The sequence below is a fragment of the Serinus canaria genome, chromosome 7 (assembly GCF_022539315.1).
Source record: "Serinus canaria isolate serCan28SL12 chromosome 7, serCan2020, whole genome shotgun sequence".
NCBI classification, from domain to species: Eukaryota; Metazoa; Chordata; class Aves; order Passeriformes; family Fringillidae; genus Serinus; species Serinus canaria.
The window spans coordinates 2,087,881-2,107,370 of record NC_066321.1 but is presented as its reverse complement, the minus strand read 5'-3'; the positions used below and the strand labels follow the sequence as shown (position 1 = coordinate 2,107,370).

Sequence of the window (19,490 nt, the reverse complement as noted above, 5' to 3'; positions counted from 1 at the left end):
CTTTTAGTTAAAATATCTTCTTGTTTTCTCAAGGTAGTTAGGAAATTCTGTTCTCTTGGTGTCAGTGAAATGGTAGATAAGAGTTAAGAGCAGGATGGAATTCTTCCTTAGGACAGTCTTGGAGAAGACTCATCTGTCATGTGATCTCATTAGTCCTTGCTCATCTCTGACAAAAACAATCTGAGCTGCTTGATTCATTTCTCACTTCAAACTATTCATTTCAAAGAAAGATTGGGGCAGCCTTTTCAGCACGACTGTGGGACAGCAGAAGGGAAACACTGGTGTTTTCCTGCTCCTTCTTCTCCAGGGAGGCCTTGGGAGCTGAGCTGGTTCTGAGCTCGGAGGGGAACCCAGCCCTGCTCATTCCTGCATGTTCCTGCTCCTGTCCTGCTCCTGCTCTGCACCCTCAGCTGGGAAAACAGAGATCCCTTCAGTGCTTCCCAATCTGCTGCTCCTTTGCATTTCCCACTACAAAAAAACACCCAAAAAACCAAGAAATGTTTTCCTAACTCTGTGTGCAGATATTGTGTTATGCATCGCAAATTTCTGCTGTTTCCTGCCTGCATTTATCTTGCTGTAGAATAATTTTCATGTGACTGGAAGGATTTTTTCTCACAAACAAGAAAAACACCTCCCAGAGGCAACAACTGATGGAAATTGCAGAGGCTTTGGAGTGTTTCTGTGGTGGTGAATCCCAAATATTCTCTTATCTAACAGAAAATGATGTGAGATATTGCACCTGTCTGAGCTGATGGGTTTCTTTTCATTCCTAAACATCTCTAGGAAGCTCAGGCATGTTTGTCACCCATGAGATTGAAGGATTATCATGGAATCCTGGAATGGGTTGGGAAGGAGCTCAAAGCCCATCCAGTGCCACCCCTGCCATGGGCAGGGACACCTTCCTCTATCCCAGGGTGCTCCAAGCTCCATCCAGCCTGGCCTTGGACACTTCCAGGGATCCAGGGGCAGCCCCAGCTTCCCTGGGAAATCCATTCCAGAGCCTCCTCACCCTCCCAACCAGGAATTTCAAAATTAATTTTGATTTAGTAATGAATTTTTGACCATTTAATAATTCTTGTCACGTATTCAGACAGTTCAGCTTCTTCAAAGTTGTTGCATGGGAATAAATGAACAAAAATTTATAGGAAGTTTCGTATCTCAGAAGATACTAAATGTTGAGTTGTATCTAAAGAAATGTTTTGTCCCCAGTCCAGGAAGAAATTTCAAAAAAAAAAAAAAGAGAAATCAAAACAGTTTCTTCCATTTGAGCAGAGACATATGTTTGGTGGGTTGGCACCAGACTAGGATGCAGAATCCTGTAGAACCAACTCTTCATACTCGGGGATATTTAGAGGAACAACATTCAAAATAAAGTGCTGGAGAACAGAAGAAAAAGAGAAAAATTAAAAAAGAAGAACCGGGAGCACCTGAAGAGCAGCACAGAGGAATTCCAGGCATTCCTGGGCTGTGGTGACCAAAGGGTGTCCAGGATGCCCAGGGATCTGTTGGACAGGGCTTGGAGCAGCCTGGGACAGTGGCAGGTGTCCCTGCCCATGGCAGGGGTGGCACTGGATGGGCTTTGAGGTCCCTTCCAACCCAAACCATCCTGGGATTCTCTGTCTTTATTTTTGTATCAAATGTCTTGGAGGAGTCAACACTGTAAATCACAGAAAACATTTCATTCCATCAATAAATTCCCATTAATTGGAGGTGAGGTCACGGTGACTCCTCCTGGTCTTAGGGTGAAGATCATAAAATCCTGTTTAGAAAAAAGGAAGCTCTCGGGTGCCATTCAGCAAAATGAACAAGTCCCAAGAAATTCAGCAGATTTCCCTTGAAAGATGTGGTTAAACACAGAAGAAATTTCTTCCCAGTGCTGTGAGGCTCCAAGCCCTTGGAGAAGGCTTAGAGGTTTTGAGAACAAAATTAATGATACCCTTACAATTATTGCAGTTGTTCTGTTGGAGAGTGATGATTAAATCTGATCAGAAATAACATCTGCAGCGGGAGCAGAGTTTAAATATCTGGATTGTGGCTGTGCAGTTCACAAAGAAAATAGAAAATATCATCTATTAACACAAAAGGCAACGTGAGAATGATTTACTTGTCAGTGGAAAAAATAAAATACACATCTTTTCATGGCACTGAAAAAAAATCTGGGGAGATTAAGAACTGAATGGGAAGTTTGAAGTGCAGTTGATAGAAAACCTCAGCACCAAATTATGTGAACAAAGTCACTTTAAGGGAAGAGTCAGAACCACTTTGGAGACTGCAAACAAGATCTTTTTAAAGTGGCACGATGAAATATTTCATCATCATCCCAGAGCTGCTCCCTATGATGTGTTCTCCCTTTAAAATGCCATTTTTCACTCCAATTCCCAATTTCCCAGTTTTTTGTGGGTGGCCTTTCCTCTTTGATCCAAACTTCTGTGCTGAACTCATTAAAGGAATCAGTTGTGGGCTGGGCTTCTGTACCAGTTTATTCCTTGGACTTGGTTGGGTTAGGCTGGGGTTGGGTTAGAGGCCAAATAAAGGACACCAGTCCAGCAGAGCTGTCAGTGCTGGTTGAACTTGGTGAGCTCAGAGGCTTTGCCCAACCTTAGCTACCACTGATTCTGAGGGGTTGTGGGTTTTGGCTGCACAGGGTGTGGTTTAAAGGTTTGGGTTTGGTGGATTTGGGGTTGGAAAAGCCCTCCAAGGTCATGGAGTCCAAGCTGTGGCCATGCCCACCTTGTCACTGAGTGCCACCTCCCTCCAGGCGTTGCTGGACCTCAGTGCACCAACGTTTGGTGTCCTGGCTTGGGTTCTTCAGTGATGCTGAGCTCCTCACCAGATCTTTTTCACCTCCTGTTTCACAGAAACTTTGTGACTTCCAGCTCTTCCTTGAACCTTCAATCATGAAAAAAACCTTTCTCCATTCCTCTCCTGCCCTTCAACCCCACCTTGAACCGTATCTGGACGTTCCTCACCAATCCATGTGTCGCTTCCAGGACCTGCCCAGAGGCTTTTTAGGACTTCCCTGGCTCATTTTGGGTCTGGGATGTTTTCCCCTCCATTCTCAGCTGGGCAGTGCTGCAGGTGCAGGGACAGCCAATTCCTTTTTCAGGTCTCCATGAGAAGGAGAGGAACAGAATTGTGGGCATTTTTATTTCCTCTGCAAGGAGTTTGCATTTTTGGAAGCTCTAGAAGGAGCAGAGTGCCCATGCAGGGATTCCATAACTTGCTGGCTTGTGGCACAAGTTGGTTTGAAAGGTGATTTTTTTCTCAGGAGGGTTTTTCTTTGCTTACACTTGGGTTCCTCCATGCTCTTAGAAAGTCTAAACCAAGTGGAACTGACTGAGTAAAAAAGAAAAATTGTTCACAAGACAAAAACTTTTGGGCCTGATGAGTTTTCTAGTGATTGAATTTTTTGTGTTTATCTTTCCATAGCTTCAGAGCTGAGATATGAAAGCAGCACTAACAAATTGTGCTCTGGGTTTATGTTGTTGAGTAATTTTATTTTTTAAAATCATAACTGGCATTTATAGTGACCTTGTCTTAAAGTTACCTTTGATTTCAGCCCAGGGGGGTGGTTTAATTTTTCATAATCTATTAGTGCTTATAATATGTCACATTTCAATACTAATTTGTAATCTTATTTAATTGAAATTTTAACTCATGGGACCCCTGCTGTTGTTATTTTGATATAACAGTGAATTCCCCAAGTCAGGTGTATTTTTAAATATATTAATTCAGAGTAATTATCATATTCCTCAAGCAGACCAATCCCTTCCCATGCAATGACTTTATTTTTAACAGCAGCTCCTAAATCCACGTGTTGCATGAAATTGTGCCTTTTGGAGAAATAAACCAAGCAGTGTTGAGCTCTCCTGGCTGATTTTGTGCTCTGCTGTTGTTGTGCAGATCCTTGCTGACGATGGTGGTGGCTGGAGGCAGCACTCTTGAAGATTATATCATTTACAGACAAGATCTCTGAAATCTCTTTCCTTCAGACAGCAAAGGTAACTCCAATAATCCACATTATGCATTTGTCTCAAAGTAATACGTTTGGTTTTGACCTTCAAAACTGAACAGCAGCTGAAGTTTGGGGGTCTGACCACTCTGCCAAATTTTAATACCTTTTTTAATAATAATTTTAATTTATCGTGAAGTGAAAAATAATAAATACCCATGGAAAGAGCTGATTTTCTCCTCCTTTTAGTTACAGGAATATCTGTCCTTCCTTAGCTTCTCTTTTTTTTCCTGCACTTAATGTTTTTCTTTATTCTTCTTTTTTCATGGATGTTTTGATCTGCAGATCAATTACAATATTTGTGTGGTTCTGATGAGAAGCAGCACTGCCTTAAAATCTAAAGAGTGATTGAGGATGGGGCTTATGCTCAAAAAGACAAAAAATAGGTGAAAAAAGGGTAAAATTCTGTGAAAATTTCCACAGAATTTTAGAAGTATGACTTCTTTAAATTAAATATTGAAAGCACAAATCTGATGTGTCCTGTGCCTTTTATTTCCTCTGCTGGTGTTATTTATTATCAATAAATGATCCAAAGAAATGTGAGGATATTTAGGAGAGTTTTGTTTATGGATCATTTTTTCCTATTTTCAAACTAACTCTCTATCAACACCATAGGTAATATGGGACTTTTTTTTTTTTTCTATTATGGAAATAGAGCTAATTTTCCCACTCATTATCAGCTGTTAATTTAATGTGTGGCAATATCTGAAATTTAGTGCTGATTATGGCAGTAGATTTTTGGTTAGCAGCACAGCTCATCTATGAGCAAACCAATTAAGACATCATTTCAGAATATAATTGAGCTCCTAATGGGGCACTTGAATTCACTGGGAATTTACATATTTGCTTTTCTTTGCTTTAGCAGAGAGGTCCAAAATGAGGCTCCAGCTTCAGTTTTGAACTTCTGGAGGCACCAACTCGAGCTGAGGCTTTTCAAAGTGAAGCCTCTAAAATGCTCTTGAGTAAGGGCAGGGATGAATTCATGGATAAGCTCCTTAATTGTGAGATCTGAACTCTGGATGGCTCTTAGGAGGGGGGAATTTGAGGAACACATCCTCTGCTCTTCCTAGGATGCTGAGGCCCAGGTGGTGCTCTGGTGCAGCACAGTTCAAACTGATTTAAATCCCAGGTTTGCTCAGTGTTTGTAATTAATTTTCTCTTTTTAGTCAAATCAGGATCTGCTGGGAAAGGGCTCATTCTGCAAAGCTTTATAATACAGATCTTTCTATACATCTGTAATATATACACATAGATAATGTCAATTTTGAAGCTCTTCAATAGAGAATTCTTGGAAGTGCTGTGTTAGCCCACACAAATTAAGTGTGTCATTTATGGAGTCTTCGAAAATGAAGGGAAAAAATGAAGGCAGTTCTCTTCCCTTTTCATCTTCCCTTAGTTTGGGGATTTTTCTGACCCTCAGAAGGAAGATTTTTCCATTTAAAAGACAAGAGAGGTAATTTATGTCTCTGCCTTGTTGAGGGGTTGATTTGTGTTGTTGTCACTCTTCCCTTCCAGGACAGACCTTTGCATGTTTCCATTTGTTCTAAAATGAGAATCTACCATTTGGAAAACCAAATGTTTTGGGGGAATAATTATCAAAGTCTGTGTTTGGGTTCTAAAAAACCTTTTTTTTTTTTTCTATGTGAAAAACTAGGGCAGGGAAAGTAGTTTTCTCTGTAAAGTTCATGTTGTACTGGTTATTTCCTGAAAGTTTTAATATGTACATGTGGATAAACCTCAGGATGCTCCAGTGAACTCCAAGAAAACATTCAGTTCTCATTCTGAGCATCTTAACTTGTATTTTGTACTCTTTTTTTTCCCCACTAAAGTGCTCACAGCTGTGCAGGTATTGCAGCCACTGCTGCTGCTCCATTTGATCTATTTTTAAAAGCAGGGGCTCTCTGGATGGAATCCACATTCCTGTGTAGTCCAATACTCCCAAACCTTCCTGACCCTGCCTCAGCCCTCCTGCATTATCTTTAATTATATGATAACATTGCAATTTTCCTCTATAGAAACCCTTCCATTAAATAAATGGAATTTAACCAGCAATCTGCTGCCTTTAATTGTTCAATCCCTCCTTCCTCAGAAATGTTCAGATGGAATTCACAATCTGTGCTTTCTTGCACCTTTTAACAACAGGTTTTGGGGAATCCCAGACTGGTTTGGGTTGGATGGGACATTAAAATTCACCCAGTTCTGGGGCAGGGACACTCCCACTGTCCCAGGCTGCTCCAGCCTGGCCTGGGACACTCCAGGGATCCAGGGGCAGCCCCAGCTGCTCTGGCAATCCCAGCCCAGCCAGGAATTCCCAGTTCCCAATCTCCCACCCATCCCTGCCCTCTGGCACTGGGAGCCATTCCCTGGCTCCTGTCCCTCCATCCTTGTCCCCAGTCCCTCTCCAGCTCTCCTGGAGCCCCTTCAGGCCCTGCCAGGGGCTCTGAGCTCTGCCTGGAGCCTTCCCTTCTCCAGGGGAACATTCCCAGCTCTCCCAGCCTGGCTCCAGAGGGGCTCCAGCCCTGCAGCAGCTCTGTGCCTCCTCTGGGCTCTCCAGCAGCTCCAGCTTTTCCTTGTTTTGGGAGCAAATCCAGCATTAATAACAGGGAAACCCGGGGCTGCACACCTGGGAGGGCGAGCAGGGTTTGCATCTGCCCATCCTTTCCAGCATGGCAAATTCCAGGTGGGATGGCAGGAGGGTGGTGCTGTGCACCAGGTGACAGACAGGTGCGGTGCCCTGTGCCACCCCCAGTGCCAGCCCTGGCTCTGGGCCATTCCTGGCAAGCTGCAGCATTCCACCCCTGCAGCTGTGGCACACAGAGCCTTGGCTGTGCCCCCTCTGCTCTGGGCAGGACCTGCTCCCACCCTGTCCTGCCCAAGCTCTGGGCTTGGCTTCTCCTGAGACAGCCTTGGCTCCCAGCACTTCTCTCCTCAGCCCATTTTTCCTGAGTTGTCATTAAAGCTGGAGCCCACTTCCCTTTTCTGAAGGCCTGGTGTTTTTCTGAGAACAATCAATTTTCTGTCTCTCTCTCACTCTCCTTTCCATATGAAAGGCTTGGAGGTTTGTGAAATCCCAAGGTGCTCTCTCTACAGCGAGGTATAAACGAATTTCTTCCTTCTTAAATTTAATAAAAGGAGACCTACTTCATTTGAATTTTTTTTTTCCTACAGAAATTATTTTAAAGATTTGGGTTAAAAAAAAGACATTTTGCTAATGTTGCTCTTTAATATCACAATTTTTCGGAGCATTTTAGAGCCAGATTTTTCAAAGTGCATTTGAAATGTAATAGATTTGATAAGTTGTTCTCTGCCTGAGCAGAAATTTTTGTGCCACTTCTGCCAAGTTTTTGCAAGAAGTTTGTTTTCCATGATCCCCATTTCTCTTCCAGCTGCTCCTTCTGAAACTGAATTATGGGCTGGCATTTTGAATTTTTCCTTACACAGATATTGTAAATAAAACCAACTACAAAGGCTTTTCATTTTGAAAAATTGGAGCAGCAGGCACCCTGAACAAAAGGAAATGTTCCCAACACTTCTCTTATTGTAACCAAATTAATCAAGCTCAGAGATTTGGTTGTAATTTCAAAGTTAAATGTTTAAGTAATGCAAAACTTTTTAGTCCTGCAGTGCCTCTCTCTTTAAAATCCATAACAAAATAGCAAAATGGTTACAGTTAATTTTTTTAACAGTTAATTTTTCTTAGCAAAGCTGAAGATTGGCTTCCTACAACCCCAGGAACCTGGATACCTCCAGAAAGTTTTGAGGTTCTTGGGATATCTCCAGAAAATGTTGAGGGTTTGGATTATTTCAGTCTGTGGTAGTAGAAAATGTTACATATCTCCATCCTTAGGTTTGCCTGAAATATCACAAGAAATCTCTGTGAAGTAAAAGTCACATCTTTTTTTGCAGAAAGGCTACTTAAAACAAGAGATGGGAGCTCCTGTCATTAGTTATTAATTGTAAATGATATTTAAAAGAAGAATGTATAGTGTAGTACTTAAGATAAACCAAACTGGTCTTTTCTGTTGAGCCACCAAACCAAACTCAGATCACTGATTTTTGTTTTAATAATTCCTTCTGAAAAAATTTAAAACAAAAGGAAGCTCAAAGGCAGCAAATTTAAAATGTAGCTGTTGATGAAAACCTAAAAAAAGTTTATCTTTTTTACATGAAGGTGGCCTGAAAGGTTGTGAAGGGATTCTTTTCTTCATTTGGTGTTTCAGTTTTGTTTTCTTTTCCCCTCCTATCATTTCACATCCTTGGAGGGCCACGATCATGGTGAAAAATGTGTGGGAATGCTTTAGGAAGGCCTCATCATTTCTGAGATTCTCAAGTGGCCTTTTCCTAGAAGGATCCCAGTCCAGGGAAATGCTTGAAAATTAAAACCAGGGATGCTTTTAAAATCAAACACAGCAAGTTTCTGGAGAAAGGAGCTTCTCTTCCTCTCCAAACCTCTGGTGATCCTCCAGAGATGAACACAAAAAGGATTATTTTTATTTTTTACTACATTCCTGAAAAATCTTCCTGTGAGGTGAAGATTCTCACCAAGGTGGGGCAGTAATTGCCACAGTTGGCTTTGGCTCAGCCTCCCAGGCTAAGTTTGGATCACTTCAAAGGGTTCATCACATTTCTTGGAGGTTTCACCAGAGAATCAGGGAAGCATTTGGCTTGGAAAAGAGCTTTGAGGTCCCAGAGCCCAACCCAAGTCCAGCCTCCCTTTATTGGTGCCATTCTGAGAGTGGGGGCAAAACAGCTGAATTTAGGGATTGAAAAACTCATCCAAAATTAAAGTATCTCCTCTTCTTTGCCCAGTCCTTAATCCAGGAGCTAAAGCTGTTCAGGACACAGTGAATTTTCCATGGCAGCAGGGATCTGGTTGAGGTGCTGGTTGTTTAGATGTTAGAAAACAAAATAACAAAATGCTCTTGTTTCTGTAGCACCTGAATGGGAGTTCAGTGGTGAATCTCTGTGTGATTTGACCATAAAGAGTTCATCAGGAAGCAGCTCCAGGAGTTCATTCCTGTCCCAGAGAGGGAACAGCAAAACCTGGCCACAGGTGGCCCTTCAATAAAAGGCAACAGAGGAAAATCACAAATATTATGGGTATTATAATGTATATTTAACCTCCCCAAGGTAATTCCAACACCATTTTTTTATGCTGCTAATTCTTATTTGGAAGTTTCAAACCTTTGCCAGAACAGATATTTATGCTGGTTCAGACCTATATATATATTTTTTTTTCCCCTTAAGTTTTCTTTTTATCTGCAGCACAATTTCAGCATTTGAGTGGCAGCAAGTGACATTTGCAGAGGACAGATCCTGCAGGCAAATGAGCAGGTGACAGGAGGCACAATGGCACTCAGGAATAGTCTGACACGTGGGTGTTGTGACTGGAGGATCCTCTTTGTGCTCAATGAAGTTCTCATGGAGCAGCTTGCAGTTGATATTGTATTTTCAGAGTGCAGAATTCAATGTATCCCCAGCACAGCCAGCCTTCAGCTGGGCTTCTTCACACCCCTCTGCCTTAGAGCACCACTTCAAGTGCAGAGAGCTGGGTAAAGTGAGTGCTGTGTCAGAAGGAGATGCACAGGCCTTCAGCAGGTTCAATTGATTCCTCAGTTGATTGTGATCCTTGGGAAACAGTCCTTGGGAACTGGTGATGGGACAGAAAGAGCTTTGTTCCTGTAAAGGGCACTCCAAACTCACTGGAAACCACAAAACTTTGATCTTCCAGGGAAGCAAGTTAGCAAATCCTTGATTCAGGTGATTAAAAACTGCTAATCAGGCTACTTAAAACCAGTAAAGGCATCCTGTCAATATTTGGCTGGTTTTGCCATCTCAGGAAGTCATGTGGATTCCCTGTTCTGCAGCCCTGCAGTCCTGTAAAATCCAACTCTTTACAAAGTCTGCTCTGGGAAAGGATTGGGAGGGTTTAAAGGTGAGCCAGGCACCTTCCTGAGCACGAGGGTATAAAATCTGGGGGTTCCCACCAAATGTTTTTCCATAATTCACTTGGTTTTTCTCTTTCTTAGTAATTAAAAGGCTTTTTTCTAATGCCTTTTCAGTGGAAATTATTATTATGAACTGGTCCATATATAATGCTGATTTTTCTGATTTGTCTTAAATTGCGTTTCCTTGATGATCTAAAATCTAAAATACATTTCAAGCTTTTAAAAATAGACCAGAGAAGGGGACAAGTCCCTGCTTTGACACAGATGTTTCTGCAGGAGGGCCAATGCCCTCAGATTATCACGATGGTCCCATCTAAACATATTTAAAATACAAAATTACACATTCTCCATGAATAGTTTTGATTTGGGCTGCAGGAATGTGGAGCTAAAATTCCACTTAAAGATGGTTTATAATTATAAAGGACCAGCCTGGCTACAGCTGCAGGGACAGGGATAAGGACAGGCTGATGAGCCCAGAGCAGGAGATGGGAATCACAAACCTGATCCCTGGAAAAACAGACTCTGGGAGGCCAGGATTGATGCCCAAAGTTACAGGGATGCCTTGAGAGGCTGCCCCAGAGCAGGGGCTGGGCAGAGTCCCAGAACAAAGCAGGGATTGATTCAAGGATCTCCTCCATGGATCCACCTGGGGCAGCACCAGAGCCCAGCCAGGGCTGCCCCCAAGATGACCCAAAATGGCCCCAAAATGCACCAGCGCTCCCGGGGTCTCTCCCTGGGATCAGCTCTGCTCCATTCCCACCTTGCAGTTCATTGTCCCAGCCCAGCTTTAGCCCAGGCACTCCCACCCTGCTTGTTTTTCTCTCTCCAGCCCACGGGGTTTGTGCTCCTGGGCTGGGATTTGGCTCATTTGTCCTTGGTGCCCAGCTGGAGCAGGAATTGTTTTGTCTCCCTGCTCTGGGCACAGAGCTCTCCATCCCTTAGACATGATCCCTTTTCCACTGAAGCAGCACAGAGCCTGGAACACAGGAAAAGCTAAAACCTGAGGAATCAATATTCAAGTATTTTGTGAAGAGGGGAGTGGGGCTCATCCATGAGAAAATCCTTCAAACCAGGATTACTTGTTGGGAAGCCTTTCCTGGAGTGAAGATGGCAATGAAGGCAGGGCTGGTGTGGTTGTGTCTGGCATCTCTGGATCTGCTCCCTGCAGGATTTGATTTCCTGCCCCAGACAGGTTCTTTTGCTTTTCTAGGCATCCAAGGGAGAGCAAGGAAGGGCTCTGGGGTGACTTTCCAGTTCCTAAAAGGGCTCCAGGAGAGCTGGAGAGGGACTGGGGACAAGGGCTGGAGGAACAGGAGCCAGGGAATGGCTCCCAGTGCCAGAGGGCAGGGATGGATGGGAGATTGGGAATTGGGAATTCCTGGGAGGGTGGGCAGGCCCTGGCACAGGTGCCCAGAGCAGCTGTGGCTGCCCCTGGATCCCTGGCAGCGCCCAAGGCCAGGCTGGACAGGGCTGGGAGCACCCTAGGATGGTGGAAGGTGTCCCTGCCATGGCAGGGCTGGCACTGGATGGGCTTCCAAGCCCATCCCCTGTGGGACTGTGTGAATTTCAGAAGGCAGAAGCCAGCCCAGGGGCTGTTCCCAGCCTTCCTGCAGCTCCCAGGCTATCACCTTTCCCAGCTCCCTGATCTTGTTTCAGAGCCTGGGACTGACAGTGAGCTCAGCACAGCACCCAGAAAACTGCTTCCATATTAATTACCCATAATAGCTACAAAATGCATTTTATATAAAATTCCTCCTCTTCTGCCTCTCATCTGGATGATGTTGGAAATCTTTTCCAACTTTAACCATTCTGTGATCTGGACTGAGGTATTTTCTGTGTTTTATCCATACTAAATCCTGCCTAACTGTATTTTTGCTTCTTGTTGTTGCAGTCCATTATTCCTTGTGCCCCTCCCTCAGCTGTGCTCGTGCTTCAGCCTTTTCTTGCACTTGCAGAAAGGAAAAACTAATCCAGTTGGGAAAAGTTTGTGCAAGGCATTTGTGTGGAAATGATCTGCCAGTGAGGGAGCTGAGGAGCACAGCCCAGTGTCCTCCTGCTCTGGCTCTGGGGCACAAATTTGATTTATGAAGTGCTACGTTTGTAGCTGCAGTCCTGATGTGCCTTGCTTTTTATCCCCTAAATTACTGATACACACCATGTGGTAGGTTTTAAACAGAGATTTTTTCAGAGGCTGAAACATTTGTTAAGGTAAGGCTTGTGCTGTCCCAAATAAATTACACAGCAAATTGTGAGGGAGATCAAACAGCATTGCTGTGAGTTCAGAGCCTGCACTCCAGTGACACAATTCCAGCACAGTCTGTCCTCTCCCACTGAGGAGAAATTCTGGAGGAAGAGCTGAAACCATAAGTGATTTTTGGGTTCAGGTCAGGGGGATTACATTGCAGGCTGGAAGGAAAGGAGGGTCTGGCTTCCCCCTGTGTGATCAATCCCTAAATGCAGCAGGATGTAAGAAGCTGAAAGCAGTTTAGCCCCTCAGCCTGGGAGGTGAACTTGAAAAGTGGGATGAAGGGAAGGGGGGCAAGGAGAGCTTGCAAGGATTAGAAACTCTTCCTCCTTGTTGGAATAGCAGGGCTGTGCTCCTTGGAGTAACTTCTAGCTTCGATTCAATTCATGGAATACCTGCAATAATGAGAGATATTCTTGCTGTCGTTCCAAAAAGCTTCATGGATTAAGGCTTTTAGAGTGTTACTCTTGAAGAGGGGGAAATTTTAAAAATAATTTTCAAAAGGGAGGAAAAAAGCCCCAAAGCACAACATACAAAAGATCTGCTGGACTGGCACAACGGCAAATTATTTGTTTAGGTGGAAATAGGAATTTACAAAATACTAATCTAGGATTGAACTGTGTGTTCTAGCAGTGAGCTAAATGTGATTTAGTGATGGAAAAAAGGTGATTTTAAAGCAGACAGATTGAGGATTGTCCAGCTGGAATTGCTGAATCCTGGAGTCCTGATTCCTGATGGCAGAGCTGAAAAAGCATTTCAGTTACATGCCCAAATCATAGAATCACAAATACAGCTCTGTAATGACTGAATTTCACTGTTCTATGTCTGAATTTCAGTGTTCTATTCCTAAATTTCAGTGCTCCATTCCTGAATTTCACAGTTCTATTCCTGAATTTCAGTGTCCTATTTCTGAATTTCACTGTTCCATTCCTGAATTTCAGTGTTCTATTCCTGAATTTTAGTGTTCCATTGCTAAATTTCAGTGTTCCATTAGTGAATGTCAATGTTCCATCCCTGAATTTCACTGTTCCATCCCTGAATTTCACTGTTCTATTCCTGAATTTCACTGTTCCATCCCTGAATTTCACTGTTCCATCCCTGAGTTTCATAGCTCCACTCTTGCCTGCCCCTGAACTCATCTAGAAACACTGTCAATGCTGAAGCCATCCCTGTCGTTCATTTCCATGATTCTAAGCTCCAATAAAAGGTAAAAAATAAAGATTTTGGAGAAGTATTGAAGGTGTTTCTGATGAGGTTTTTTTGTGAAGCTCTAGAGAAAATAAGCATGAATTCTTCTATCAGTAGATCTTGATGTAATATCTGCTACTTGATGATTTAAGTTTAATAAATTACTAAATTCAGGGTTTGGCCAGCAAAAGTCAGTGGTGGGACAACCTGTGGCACATCTGGATTTGTTCAGATGGATCTGGAGTTTGTCCTGGTCCAGAGCAGCTCAAGGCCTGACAGTAGAAGAAAACAGAATATTTCTGAGAGCTCAGAGTGCTGAGTTGATGCTTTCAAGAAAGTAAATAATACAATAACCCCAAAGCCTGAGCTGTGCTTCTAAAGAAAATGCACTAAAACAGCTGGAAACCTCTGGCACCTTCCAGGTACCCTTTGAACAGTAGAAAAACTTGGATTTTATCTCTTTTTCACTCAGAGGCGTGCTTTGGTGAGGTTTCAGGTGCAGAGGTTGGTGATCTCCAGGGCCTGGATGTTTTTTCCTTTTGAGTTTTCCTAAGCACCTAATAAAGAGTTGGAGGGCCTGCTGGCTGCCTCATTAGGGTGAATTAATTGTTTAACAGCTTTCAGTAGGTGTCTGATGGGTTCTGACAGGGGGACTGAAGGCCTTTGGCTTTGCAGGAACCAAACTGTCTCTTCAGCTGGTGTTGTGTCACCAGAACCTGTCCAGAAACGGCTTCAGGGATTTGGGAGGGGGGAGCAGAGCTTTCCTGACATCCCTGAGCTCCCTTGGGGTCACCCTGAGCTCTGCTGCTGCCTGGTGGCTCCCCAGGAGGTTTCCCTTCAGTGGGAAGTTCTCTGTGGGTATTTGGGAGCAGGACACCAAGGTGAGCTTTCACCTGGCAGGGGGTGGGCAGGGAATCCCAAAGCTGCACATCCCAGATTGTCATGGGATCATGGAATGGGTTGGGATGGAAGGGACATGAAATCATCCCAGTCCATGGGCAGGGACACCTCCCAAGGCCCATCCAGCCTGGCCTTGGGCACTTCCAGGGATCCAGGGGCAGCCCCAGCTGCTCTGGGAATCCCATCCCAGCCCCTCCCCATCCACCCAGAGAAGATGCCAAGGCTCCCAACAGGTAAATTTTCCAGGAGGAGTCATCCCTGAGGGAATCACTGGGAAAACTCAGTCGGTGGTTAAAACCAGCAGGATTTGCAGTGTGCCAGAAAACACTTCCAGAAAGAAGTTTAGTAGCTGATAACTTCACAGTTCACATTCCAGAAAGTTCTCTGGCATCTCTGGGAATGAACCTGAGCAGCAATATGACTTTTTGCCTAAAAAATGGAAGAATATGTTAAATTGTGTTGATGTAACACCAAAAGCTACCAAAAATAAATGGGGTGCTTGTTCCTTTTGGTCCCTTCCAAAGAATAAAAACCAAGCCTAGAGTTAGGTTAAATCCCTGGCACTTTATTAAATTTAAAAAGAGGAAAGAAGACACATTGGCTTTGTTAGACTGTCCAGTGGTTTGAGAAAGAAAAAATCCCTTTTTAATGGAAAGAGGAAATGAGCCTTGCTTTGAGTGCTGGAAGCCCAACAGTTAAAAATCCAAGAAATCTTTTACTATTGCAAATCCTGCTCAGTTAAAGGGAACGTGGCAATTCTGAATCCTCTGTCCCAGGAAATCAACGCTGGTTTGAAATGTGTACAAACTGAAAACAGTCTATGCCAGAACTCCTTGTGCTAGTGCCAGCTAAAAGCAAGCAAGAAAGGGGGAAAAAAAATCAAATTGATGGGTTTCAAAGCTGATAATTGTGCTTGAGTGCTGTGGCTGTAAATCACTGAGTGGCTTTTCCTTGGATACAACAGTCACTGCATGTAAATGTACACACGTTGCCTTTGCAGCAGTGCAAAATACCTGAAATCCTGGATTGCAGTTATTAAAATACAACCTGATGCAACATTTCACCATTTGCCTTAACCTGAGATGATTCCATGAATGACAAATACCATCATGCTGAGGGAAATCAAAATTCATGCTCAACGTGATGGCAGAATGTGTGACCTCAACTTCAGAGCAGCACAACGTGTTAAATTATCTTGCTGTAGTTCCAAAAAGCTTCATGGATGAAGTTTTTTAGTGTGTTACTCTTGAAGAGTGGGAAATTTTAAAAACAATTTTCAATTCTGTGTGAAGAGGCTTTTCAGTTTGGCTCAGCTTCTCCAAAATCTTCTCTCAAGTCCTTCCTTGCCTGTGTGTGCAATCATTTTGGGCAGGGAAAACCATTTCTCTGCAGGTGTGTTGGATCTGTTCCTCAGGATGAATCCACACCCCTGCTTACATCCATGGCCCTTCCCAAATCATCTCCTGTGGCTGATCTCACAAAAATTTGAAAGTAAATGTTAAAACAAGATTCTGTTCCTCTTTATTGGTTTTATGTCTTCTGTATTCAGATAGAGCAGCTGGAAAATGAGCTACAAAAATGGATTTTTATCAAACTTACAGGCAGAATTTATCCAGAGGTGCAGAAATTGTACAGAATTCTACAGAAATTTGTGGAATCCCAGGATGGTTTGAGTTGGGAGAACCTTAAAGCTCATCCCAATCCATCCCAAATCTGGCAGGGACACCTTTCACTGTCCCAGGTTGCTCCAAGCCCCTTCCAGCCTGGCCTTGGGCACTTCCAGGGATCCAGAGAGCCCTCACACCACTAATGTTGGTTCTTTTGTTTCTTTTTTGTTAAGGTTGGGATTAAATGGTGAGAGGATATTTTTTGTTTGGACTCAGATGTTTATTAGTTCTTATTTATATTATTGTCTCACAGAGCGTGAGTTCCACAGCACTTCACTCCAACAAGGTAAAAATGGAGCTGTCTCTCTCTCTAGAAGGACTTGTAAGGATAAACTGTTTAGTTAACAAATGACACCTCAATTATTTTTACTTTTAACTCAATAACTACTCATGTCTTGTACTGTGAACTTTTTATCCAATCACACAAAACCACCTAAATCTAGAAAGAGGAAGGTGAAGAAGGAGCAGCTTCTGCCCCAAACCCTCCACCTTTCTCTCTATCCATTCCTATATTCTAAACCCTTAAACTCTGAGTTTCCCACCTGTGATATCACACACTTCTATCCAAACTCCACACCCACAATCCCAATTCTCTCATTCCATTCTGGAAGCTTCTCCAGGCCCTCAGGACAGTGCAGTGCTCTCCTAGGGTCAGTGCCTGCCAGCACAGAAAGTGGAGAATTCCCAGCAGGAGCCAGGGCTCCAGCACAGGGGCAGCCACAGCTGCTCTGGGCACCCTGTGCCAGGCTCTGAGACTTTTTTTGCAAAGCCCAGGCTGCCATTCAGGGTGTGGTTGCAGCAAATTTAGAGCTTGTGGTGGGTTTGGGGTTTGGACCAAGGCAATTAATTCAATTAATGAAGCAGAAGGGAGGTTTGTGCTGTCACATTAATTGTGCCACAAAGTGACGTGGTGCCATCGAGTGGGGAACACCACTGATGTAAATTATTTGGGTAAATATACAATAACAGCCCTGGATGATAATTTGGAGAATGTGAGAGTACAGTGTTATTGCAGGTGAATTCATATTTTCTGTATTTAATGTTTCTTTGGACAAACAAACCAAAAGTCTGTTAGGGAAAAACCTTGGTTGAAGCTGCTCATTTTTATCTGCTGCCTGAAATACTTGAAGGTGCTGAGGAACAAACTTTATTACCCTCCTGTGTTCACCATCATGTGCTCAGTCGGGCTGACCTGCAGCCCTAAAAGCCACATTATTTGGTGTGTCCATCCAAGACATTTTCATGTGTGTTTTAGGATAAATTCTTACCTTGAGTAAGTTTACACCACCTTGTAGTGAAGCCCTAATATGCAAAATAAGCCTCTGCCTGTACCAGCATATTCTTAATTCTGGTGGTTTGGCAGAGGACATGTTTATAGTCCAGAAAATAAATCATTCAGGAGCTTGCATCTGCCTTGTGTTGATTCTGTGTAACCTTACTTGAGATTTACTAATTCAGTCCTTCTACTTAGTACCAGTTAACTTTTACCTGCAAACACCTGGGCACTGTTATTTGAAGCTGCTAATGGAAAATATCAAGATAATAATAGTCATCATCATCATGATCATTATCATCATCATCATGATAATAATTATTAATTATTTATCTATAATATAATCTCTATTATATTTTATAGTATATGTTTTATATTATATGTTTTATATTAGATATTACGAGGCTGCTAAAAGCTTTGGATGGTGCCATGGAGCAGGAAACTCAACTGATGTAAAATCTGATCACTATTGATGTTAAAAGAGCCCCAACAGGTGCACAGATCTGAGTTCATGGAAAATTAAAGATGCTCTTACTGGGTGTGGGGTATCTTGATATTAGGGAGAAATACTGAATTATCAAGGAATGATTCTTGTTGTCCAAAGGAAATGTTTCCATCTGTTCTCTGCAACTGAGCAGGAGCTAAAATAGGCATTTTCTGTGCTCTGGTGCCATTTACAGAATGCCTTCGTTTGGTCTTTATGCTCAACACCACATTTTGCTGGCATTCCCTAAGACTTTGGTTGCTCAGATGAAGGTCCTGCTCCTCACACTTGCTGATCACATTCATCCAAATGAGGGGCAAAAGTAGAATTCCAGTTTGAGGTTATTTTAGGTCCCAATTTTGTTTAGGTTTGGTTGCCACTTTTGCACATTCACACATTCCAACAGAGCAGATTGGATTTTTCTCCCCTGGCTCAGCGCTGCCATCCCTTGAAAGGTGCTTTTAAAATCCCACCAAGTTCTTTGTGGATGGAATTACTTTCAGCCTTGAACTTTTTAAAACTTATGAGACCATTCAGATCCTTTAAATTTGGCTTGGTTTGGATCTGCTTAAAAAGCAGAGCCCAAAAATCCTGAAGTACAGGAGAGGCAGGTTGGAGGAGCAGCAGCTCACAGGAGTCACAAGGTAAGGAAGAAGTTTCTGGGTGAAGCCATGTCCAGACATTGCATTTCTGTTTTCTGGGGTGGAAGACAGATCCCAATGCAGATCCAATACTTGGGTGACATTCCCAGTGTTCCTGCCCCTCAAGGTCCTGGCAGGTCACATCCAGCTCTCTGAACCTGGCGTGTCCAGCTTGTTACACATCACACCAAGGCTGCTGCCCAGAGCTGGGGAAGAGTTCTCTCAGAGCTGCCAGGTTGAACTCAGCTTTGCAGTGATGCCTCAGGTTCAGCTTTTCTGTGTGCCAGGCTCTGTGCTGCTTCAGTGGAAAAGGGATCATGTTTGAGGGATGGTGAGCTCTGTGCCCAGAGCAGGGAGACAAAACAATTCCTGCTCCAGCTGGGCACCAAGGACAAATGAGCCAAATCCCAGCCCAGGAGCACAAACCCCGTGGGCTGGAGAGAGAAAAACAAGCAGGGTGGGAGTGCCTGGGCTAAAGCTGGGCTGGGACAATGAACTGCAAGGTGGGAATGGAGCAGAGCTGATCCCAGGGAGAGACCCCGGGAGCGCTGGTGCATTTTGGGGCCATTTTGGGTCATCTTGGGGGCAGCCCTGGCTGGGCTCTGGTGCTGCCCCAGGTGGGTCCATGGAGGAGATCCTTGAATCAATCCCTGCTTCATTCTGGGACTCTGCCCAGCTTAGGGCAGCCTGAACAAGGCATCAGCAGGAAGGTGAAGGATCCTCACCCTCAGCTCACCCTTGGTGCTGAGCTCTTGGATGGAGGAGGAATCTTCTCCTCTCCCTCTTGGCTGTTGCCACAGGATCTCATTGTCCATCAGCTCCAACCTGATGTCAGCCTCTGCTGGATCCTTGGTCACTGGGAGTTTTAGACTTTCTGTGCTAACAGACACTAAGCCCTGATTAAACACTACATTCAACCTAAAGCCATAGAAAAAACTTCCAAAATTAAGTAATAAAACTAAAATTATATGTATGTCATTTAAATAGAAATATGTAATATCACATAGTAAAAAATTTAAAGTTTTAAAATATAGTATTATATATAAAACAAAATAGAAGTTTTTAAACAAAAACTAATCCTTCTTCTTCACCTTCTTCATAGGTTTAAGTAGTATTATATAATTAAATCAAA

The 19,490-nt window shown here is 43.3% G+C and overlaps 1 protein-coding gene across 2 annotated transcripts in view; it reads left to right on the top strand.

Annotated features, from left to right (window-relative positions):
• Window positions 1–19,490, top strand: part of MBD5 (methyl-CpG binding domain protein 5) — a 120,350-nt gene that overhangs the window by 41,616 nt on the left and 59,244 nt on the right. For both annotated transcript variants that reach the window (XM_050976646.1, XM_050976645.1), the window contains exon 2: window positions 3,904–4,001. The gene's annotated coding sequence lies outside the window, so the exon portion shown is untranslated. The remainder of the gene's footprint in view (window positions 1–3,903; window positions 4,002–19,490) is intronic.